General features: G+C 43.6%; 1 protein-coding gene across 1 annotated transcript in view; it reads right to left on the minus strand.

The window, feature by feature from the left end:
* LOC146007459 (uncharacterized) overlaps positions 1 to 9,060 on the minus strand; it is a 606,258-nt gene that overhangs the window by 46,998 nt on the left and 550,200 nt on the right. The gene's annotated exons all lie outside the window — the stretch shown is intronic.

The raw sequence follows: 9,060 nt of genomic DNA on the forward strand, positions 1-9,060 counted from the left end.
CAACAAACAGTATAACCGCGTAATGTCAACAAACAGTATAACTGCATAATGTCAACAGTATAACCGCGTAATGTCAACAAACAGTATAACCGCGTAATGTCAACCAACAGTATAACCGCGTAATGTCAACCAACGGTATAACCGCGTAATGTCAACCAGCGGTATAACCGCGTAATGTCAACCAACGGTATAACCGCGTAATGTCAACCAACGGTATAACCGCGTAATGTCAACAAACAGTATAACCGCTCAATGTCAACAAACAGTATAACTGTGTAATGTCAACAAACAGTATAACCGCTCAATGTCAACAAACAGCATAACTGTGTAATGTCAACAAACTGTATAACCGCGTAATGTCAACAAACGGTAAAACCGCGTAATGTCAACAAACGGTAAAACCGCGTAATGTCAACAAACGGTATAACTGTGTAATGTCAGCAAACAGTATAACTGCGTAATGTCAACAAATAGTACAATGCAGTGTACACACGGGGCGATATGATTGCTGGCGATATATTGCTAGCAATATATCGCCAGCATTCATATCGCTCAGTGTCTCCTTTTCAACAGCGATGAAAAGGAGACACTGCTACTGACACGGGCGGGGGGGGGGAAGAGATCCGAAGGGATGAGGAGGGAGCAGCAGATGCTCACGCTGCTGCTGTCACGGGGCGAGGGGGAGAGAGAGGGAGCAGCAGTAGCCGTCACGGGGAAGGGGGGGGGAGCAGAAGCGCTGACCTCTTGCTCAGCGCCGAGGGAAGCCGCTGATTGCAGGAGCATGCTCCTGCGACCATTTGGGGTACACACGGGTGCGCACAGGTGGCGATTTAACGCCAGCAGCACTCCAAATCACTGGCAATATGGTCACTCAGCGACCATATTCACAGCGATTTCAGACAATATCACCCCTGTGTGTACGCACCTTAACCGTGTGATGTCAACAAACAGTATAACTGTGTAATGTCAACAAACAGTATAACTGTGTAATGTCAACAAACAGTATAACCACGTAATGTCAACAAACGGTATAACCGCATAATGTCAACAAATAGTATAATACCCCTTTCACACTGCAGCTCTTAACCGGTTTATTACAGATTTTTTTAGCTTTTTAAAATGGTTAGAGCTGCAGTGTGAAAACATCAGTCTGCATTTACCGGTTACAAATAACCGGTATTTGCAAACAGGTAAAAAGCAGAGTCCTACACGGTTCAGAGCCGTTTTTTATGCAGTGTGAACGGCTCTGAACCGGTATATAGGACTCAAGCAGTAGCTATGATAGCACAGTGCATATGTTATGAGCATCTCATTACATATGCGCATAATGCCAACAAACAGTATTACCGTGTAATGTCAACAAATGATATAACCCTGTTTATAACTGTAATGTCAGTAAACGGCATAACCGCGTGATCTCAACAAACGGCATAACCGCGTGATCTCAACAAACGGCATAACCGCGTGATGTCAACAAACTGTATAACCTGGTTTTACCGTGTAGATAGCTGCCGGGGAAGTTGAATGTTCAACTGAATAAACTGCTGCTAATTGGCTGGGAGAGCCCACTTAGCCAATCAGCCCATTTGAATGGGAATTTTGAAACCTCCTGGCAGCCCAGTGCTACCACAGCACAGCCTGTACTATGTAGTATGCAGAGCAAGGAGAGTGCCTCTCCTGCCCGGTGCTTCCCCACTCTGCAGACTACAGGTGTGTGCCAGTGGTAGCACCAATGGCACACACCTATGGACCTGATCGGATGAGATACATCGCGGGTTCTAAAAAAGCACCCGTGCTTTACTGCTGATGGGTCCAGTTTCGACAAATCTTATGGTTGGCTGTCCGACCTCCGAATCCAATGCACACGGGACTGCACATCAGATGTCAAACATCCCAAATTTGGGATGATTTCACCTAATTTATTGTGCTGATTTGTTGAAATCAGGTGCCGTCAGACCAAATAGGACAAGTGTATAGGGGCCTTAAGACCGCAGAATGATGACTTTGACTTTTAATTGATCCATTGATGCCCGATCTGTTTAGGTTCCATAGATATTTTTATTGTTTCCAGATGCGACGTGATGATCTCACAAAAGTACGATTATTTTATTCTACAAATTTTTGTATGAAGTCAAATTAAACGCCATGCAGCGCTATTGTCACGTTCCCCATCGTATTATTTACTTTCATTGACTTGCTAGCAAAATTCTCTAAAGGAACTTTCCCTTTTATTCTGTAAAATTCAATTATTGAAAAACATTGACTGAAAAGAAATTCAATCAAAAGCAGAAAGTTTCTTTTTGGAGCAATCTTTTTCTTGACTTCGTTATAAATTTAAAACATGACTTTTTCCTCAAACGGCTTAACCAGACCTATGATAAGGGTGACAGGGCTGATAGGATATTGGCAACTAGATTACATACTAAACGATCACAAAATAATGTTTTGTCAATTAAAACACGGTCGTGTGAACGTATTCATGATCCCCCCCCTCCATCACGGAGGAATTTCAAATTTTACACCCAATTATATAATCTTTCCCCTACAAGTAGTATTCCTCCTTCTGTGGAATCAATGCAGAATATCATATCCCAGTGTAAACTCCCTTTCTCCTGCAGCCCTAGCACTGTCCAGTTCTAAAATAGATGCCCAAGAGGTTTCCTCTATGCTTAATAACCTCAAATTATTGAAGGTCATCTCTTTTGGGAGAGTTTCATTCTGAAAATTAGATCATTGGAGAAGAGCTGCATCATTTATGAGACGATTATGAAATCCTGATGGGCGAGCCTCATATAAATTATAAAAATAAGATTTAAAGTGCTGTAAAATACATGGAATTACCGTCTCAACCGAAGCAGAGAGCGGATCTTTAATGTGTGTGATCAACCTTTTCAAAGCACTCGACCTAGATATTGTGGCTAACAACCTTCCGGTTTTGTTGCCCCATCAAAAGTACAGGAAATTCTTGAGAAGGTCAAATCACCTTTTTTCTGTGATAATAAAAAGTAATCTAGAAGTTGTCTTGCTAGAGTGTATTTTTAAATACGCCTTTAAAGTCATCGTTAAAAAAGAATGAATAATATGCAGTCAATTTATTTTTTTGGGGGGTTTGACACATAATCTATGATGTGGCCTCAAAAAAAAAGGTTTGGTTGATCCCAATGGTTAATTACTTGCAAGACCGAGGAATCTCTTGAAGTCGATTCCTGACAATGAGCCGTGCACGGCCGACTAATAAGTAAAAGAGTGTTCTAAAACATAACTTTTAGTCCTTTTCTTTAATATAGGTTTTCAAAAAATTGCATTTCTATATCATACAGGAGCATTTATCATTTACGTAAGCCATCTTACACTACAATACAAGTATCCAAGGTATAACATAATATTATATTTCAGAGATGTGTTATCTAGGTGTAGTATATCATTAGCAGGTAAGAGAACACATTATGTATTTTCAGAAACATATTATTCTGTACCAGTGTTTAAAACTGCTCCATGAATGCCTCTGAGTTTCCTGTCCAAGGAGGCGTGCCCCAGTGCAGTATATCGTGTGCATACAGATTCTAGTTACATAGAATTCTGTGCCGATAAATCATAAACATGATCATAAACAGCCTTCATGTGTTCACATAGATACAAAGTGTAAATAAATATACTTGTATCAAAAAACAGTGAAATACTTTAATATGAAAGTGAATAGTTTGCTTGATAATCACTATTATATATTGTGACAAGGAGGCACGTACAATGGATTCAGATGAAGTCTTTGGTCTTTATTTTGGATACCAGGTCAATGTCACAGGCAAGTGAAGATACAGCAAGCAGCATAAAGGTAATCACAGCATAGCACAGACTCTTCCAAATGCTCCAGTGGTCCCTACCATAGGCCACACCCTGGCCTATCGCTTGGGCAGCTAAACTACCTTCAGGAGCATTTACCCTCTCCCCCTGGAACCACGTATATCAGGAGAGCACAGGTGCTGCTGATTACATGACCCTGCTGATGCTACTGCTTCCAAAACCTGGTGTGGATCCTCCACCTTACTCTCCTGTGGAGAGATGCTGTCTCTGCCGCACTCCTCCCCCTCAGCTTCAATCATCCTGGTGAAGCTACAAAGTTTTCAGGCAAGCTCTCTACCTCACCCACCTCTACTTGTGTCATCCGCCCAGGTACACAGCCCTCCACCACTTTCTTGAGATCACCCGCCTCCCCTAGCTTCACCATAGGGTTGCATCACCTCAAACTTAAATGGTGTGTAAGGCCAAAAACCAACGGGTCACCCAAGCATTCACCTCTTTGTATGCATCCATTATAAGGGTGCATGGTCTGTGACCAACAAAACCTCTTGTCGCAACAAATAATATCTTAAGGATTCAACTGCCCACGTAATTGCTAAGCTCTCCTGCTCTGCAGTCGAGTACTTGCGTTCTCTGGGCAGCAATTTACGGTTAAGGTGGAGGATGGGCTTCTCCTCTCCATCTACCTCTTGGGAAAGGACTGCTACTAATCCTGTCCCAGAGGCATCCGAAACAAATTTGTTTTTAAATTAAGGAGCTTGCGCTCAAAGCTAGTCTTCTATCCTCCCAAGCCGTTTCCACTGGTCTAGACCACATCTTGTCTGGGGATCGTTTTTAAGACATGTGGTTAGTGGAGCTGCTCTAGTGGCAAAATCTCAAATGGACCTGAGATAATATCCCACCAGACCGAGAAATGTCCTAAGCTGTGACTTACATTTAGGTGTAGAACAGGTGAGAGCTGCTTCTACCTTTACTAGGCTGAGGTTTATCCTGTCCTCTGACCATAATGTACCCCAAATACTTGGCTTCCACCATACCAGTGGCACATTTCTCAGGGATGGCGGTAAACCTGTGTGCCCGTAGATAATTTAATATGCCTCTACCTTTTGTAGGTGTGACTCCCCATCAGAGCTAAAAATAACAATGTCATCTAAATATGCAGCTGCATATTCCCTGTCGGGCCGCAAGGTTGCTGGGGCTTGATGTAAACCAAATGGCAGCACTTTGTACTGGAATAAGCCATCTGGGGTAGATATAAACTTTCAAATATATCAAGGGCTTTAACAAGGTACAGGTGGGAGACATTCTTCACAGGAAGAGGAGCAGCAGAACACGAGGACATGCACTGACACTAGAGGGAGGAAGGTACAGGTGGGAAATGTGAGGAAGAATTACTTCACAGAAATAGTAGTAGATAAGTGGAATAGCCTACCATCAGAGGTGGTAGAGGCAAATACAGTAGAACAATTTAAACATGCTTGGGATAGGCATATTGATATTCTTACAAATAAATAAGGGTCAAATATGGTTTGAGGTAACATGTTTAAAAACAGGGCAGACTAGATGGGCCAAGTGGTTCTTATCTGCCGGCACATTCTTTCCCTTATTCAGATCTGATCACAGTACAAATGTGTTCTCAAAATGGGCAAAACCGTGTGCACTGCAGGTGGGGCAGATGTAGCATGTATAGTTCACCATTTCCTGTTTCTGACCAGGGCTGAGTGCGACTTCAATTGGTACCTGGCATTCTGGAACCTTTTTAGCCAGCAAAGAGGTCTGTCTAGCACTTTCCTTCTAAGGATTTAACAGGTTTACATGGTCGCTTTGGATCTCCCTCCTTCTACTCTCCTATATAATTGACCAGTCCCTCCGCCGCTATAATCTCATAAGACACTGAGCATACATCTTACTTTCTGTAGTTGGTACAAGCACTAGCACTTTGTCTCCCGGGTTAAAAGACTGGTTGACTGTCATAACGCCATAACTTTGTTTCTGATGTTGTTGGGCCCTTTCCATGTGCTCATTCAGGAGTGGCGCAATCTGCACTAGATGGTGTATAATTGGGCCACAAACTGAACGATGTTAGGATCTTGACAAGGTAGAGCAGGCATGTCCAAACTGTGGCACTCCAGCTGTTGTGGAACTACACATCCCAGCATGCCTTCCATAATTTTAGCATTCCCTAGTTTCAAAACTGTAGCCAGGCATGATGGGACTTGTAGTTTCACAACAGCTGGAGGGCCATAGTTTGGACATGCCTGCTGTAGAGGATTGGGGTATCTTTCTGACTGCAAACATCAAGTAAGGTAGGAGCAGATCCCAATCTCATTTTTCTTGTGACACTGCCCTCTTTATCATTTGCTTAAGGGTTTAATCAAACCTTTCTACCAGACCATCTGTTTGCGGGTGGTACACTGAGGTGATTATCCTGTCTACTTTTAACAGCCAACATAAATCCGCCATGAGTTTGGAAACAAATGGGGTACCTTGGTCCATTAAGACCTCTTTCGGTATCCCAAGCGGGTATACAAGGTTAGTAGCTCTCTGCAATGGTGCCATATTTCATATTACACAGGGGTATAGCCTCCGGGTACCCAGTGGCATAATCAACTACCACTAGTATGTATTGGTGACCTCGCGCAGAGTTTTCCAAACATACCAAATCACTGAAAAGGTCATGAAAATGATAGGGAGGGGTATCAGTGGAGTCCTAAACTCTAGCTGAGGGTCCGCCTTCTGGCACACTGGGCATTCCTGACAGTACCACTTGATTGAGGCATAGGTGACTGGCCAAAAGAACCTTAACTTTATGTATTGGAGAGTTTTCTCCTCCCCTAAATGGCCTCCCCACAAATGCGTATGTGCAGATTCCAACACCAACCGCTCAAGCTTTCGGGGAACTAACAACTGATACACCCTTTTCCCCTGTAATGTAGTAACACGACATAGCAAATCATTCTTTAACACACAATATGGCACACCCTCTGCTGGTAAAGCAGCAATCACCCTACCATTAACCACTTTTACAGTCTCATTGCTGTCATCGTATTGGTCTCGCCCAACTTCTGTAATAAAATCTTACCAACAGGGTTCCACTGGGCCTTAGACTCGGTTTCTTGGGGCGGTTCAGCAGCGGCAGTAGCTCTCCTGGATGCCAAGCTTTGGTAGTCTCTGGTAACCAGCAATGGGAAGTCATAGCCCAGGATTAATGGATAAGGTGGTCTAGAGGTCACCGCAGCTGCCACCTTGAAAGGCTGTCCCTGTATGGTCAGGGGAAAGTACACATGTGGACATTCCTTAACATCGCCATGGATACACAACACCCTGACTGGATGCACGACCTTACCAGCTCCTGGAGGAACCACATTGGCAGCAACAATGGTAAGCTCACTACCAGTATTTACCAGTGCCCAGATCTCCCAGCTTTCCAACTGCACCAGCACCCGGAACAGGGAGGACTTTGCTTGGGATACCCTCCCAGTCTCTTCCACTATCTATGGCTGAAGCCAATACTGTTGCGTTAATTAAACCAGGGAAGGACCCCATGCTTCCGGAATCTTATCGCCCTATTTCTTTACCAACTACAGATGTCAAAATATTAGCAAAGATACTGACGACTAAATGCAGTCATCACGTCAATAATTCACCCGGAACAGACCGGGTTTATGCCAGGTAAATCTACTACCCAGAATTTGCGTAGATTGTTTTGTCATCTCCAGAAAGGGGACTTGGTGGAGTTGTGGGCAGTGGTGGTGACTCTTGATGCCGCCAAGGCCTTCGATTCTGTCGAGTGGAGGTATCTCTGGGGGTTCTTCTGAGCTTTGCTTTGGGCCACGGTTCATTAGAGCTAGAGTGACAGTGAATGGTTATTCGTCCGATACATTTCCATTAGAGAAGGGAACTAGGCAGGGAGGCCCCCTTTCTCCTGCACTGTTTGCAATTGCTATTGAACCCTTATCTAGTTTATTACGAGCCACAAATGTGGTCTGGGGAATTAGAATTGGGGAAGTGGAAGATGTAATGGCTCTATATGCAGATGATACACTTACTGTTCTCTTGAGCCGCATTTCAGATAATAGAGCAGTTTGGGATATTCTCTGGATTGTTAGTAAATTGGGAGAAGTCAAAAATTTATCCTATTTCTGGTCAGAACCCTGAAGATGAATACACAGCTCATCCTTCAAAATGGACAGTACGATTTAAATACCTTGGTGTATGGATTACACCCCAAGCCACTGAGTATGTAGCTCAAAATATTGACCCTATTTTATAAAACTTTAAGGCAGGCATGTCCAAACTATTGCCCTCCAGCTGTTGTGAAACTACAAGTCCCATCATGCCTTGCCACACTTTTGCTATTAGGGAATGCTAAAACTATGGCAAGGCATGCTGGGATGTGTAGATTCACAACAGCTGGAGGGCCACAGTTTGGACATGCCTGCTTTAAGCAGAGGGCTCATGCCTGGAGAAAATTGCAGCTGTCTGTTTTAGGTCGTATTAACCTATTCAAAATGGTTACTCAGCCTAAATTTATATATGTTCTACAGAATCCCCCGGTCTATATTCCAAAGCAGATATTTAATAGGATTGAAAGTGTATTGTTATCATTTATTTGGAATAATGGCCCAACCAGAGTTTCTATTAAACTTCTATATAAGTCTCAGTCATTGGGAGGTAGGAGTCTCTCTAATCTGCGATTATATTATATGGCTTCGCAACCGGCGCACTTGTCTGAATGGGTGAAGGGAACGGTGGACCCAACAATGATGTTTTCTAGCCGAGCAGGTGGGAGTGCTCATACAGTACATTCTATGGTTGGTCTGACCAGGACGGGTGCACACCGCTGTGGTTACATATCCAGTACATATCCAGAAATGTTTAACGGTCTAAAACATGGGTCTTCAACCTGTGGCCCTCCAGATGTTGTGAAACTACATGTTCCAACATGCATTGCCACATTTTTTCCTATAAGAGCACACCCAAACTGTCAGGGCATGCTGGGACATGTAGTTCCACAACATCTGGAGGGCCATAGGTTGAAGACCTGTGGTCTAAAAGAGAATATCTGGATCACTCAGGGCTTGTTATCAGTGGGTCAGTTATACTGTGAGGGAGTGCTCAGGTCCTTTCAACAATTGAAAGAGGACTTTGGTGTTCCTAATACTGCTCTATTCCATTATTTCCAGTTCCGACTTGCTGTAGCAGCTCCATTCCCTCAGGGCTCCCCGGTAGTCTCCGACTCGCCTGTAAAAAGGACGTTCT

The sequence above is a fragment of the Crinia signifera genome, chromosome 6, assembly GCF_055691185.1.
Source record: "Crinia signifera chromosome 6, ASM5569118v1, whole genome shotgun sequence".
NCBI lineage: Eukaryota > Metazoa > Chordata > Amphibia > Anura > Myobatrachidae > Crinia > Crinia signifera.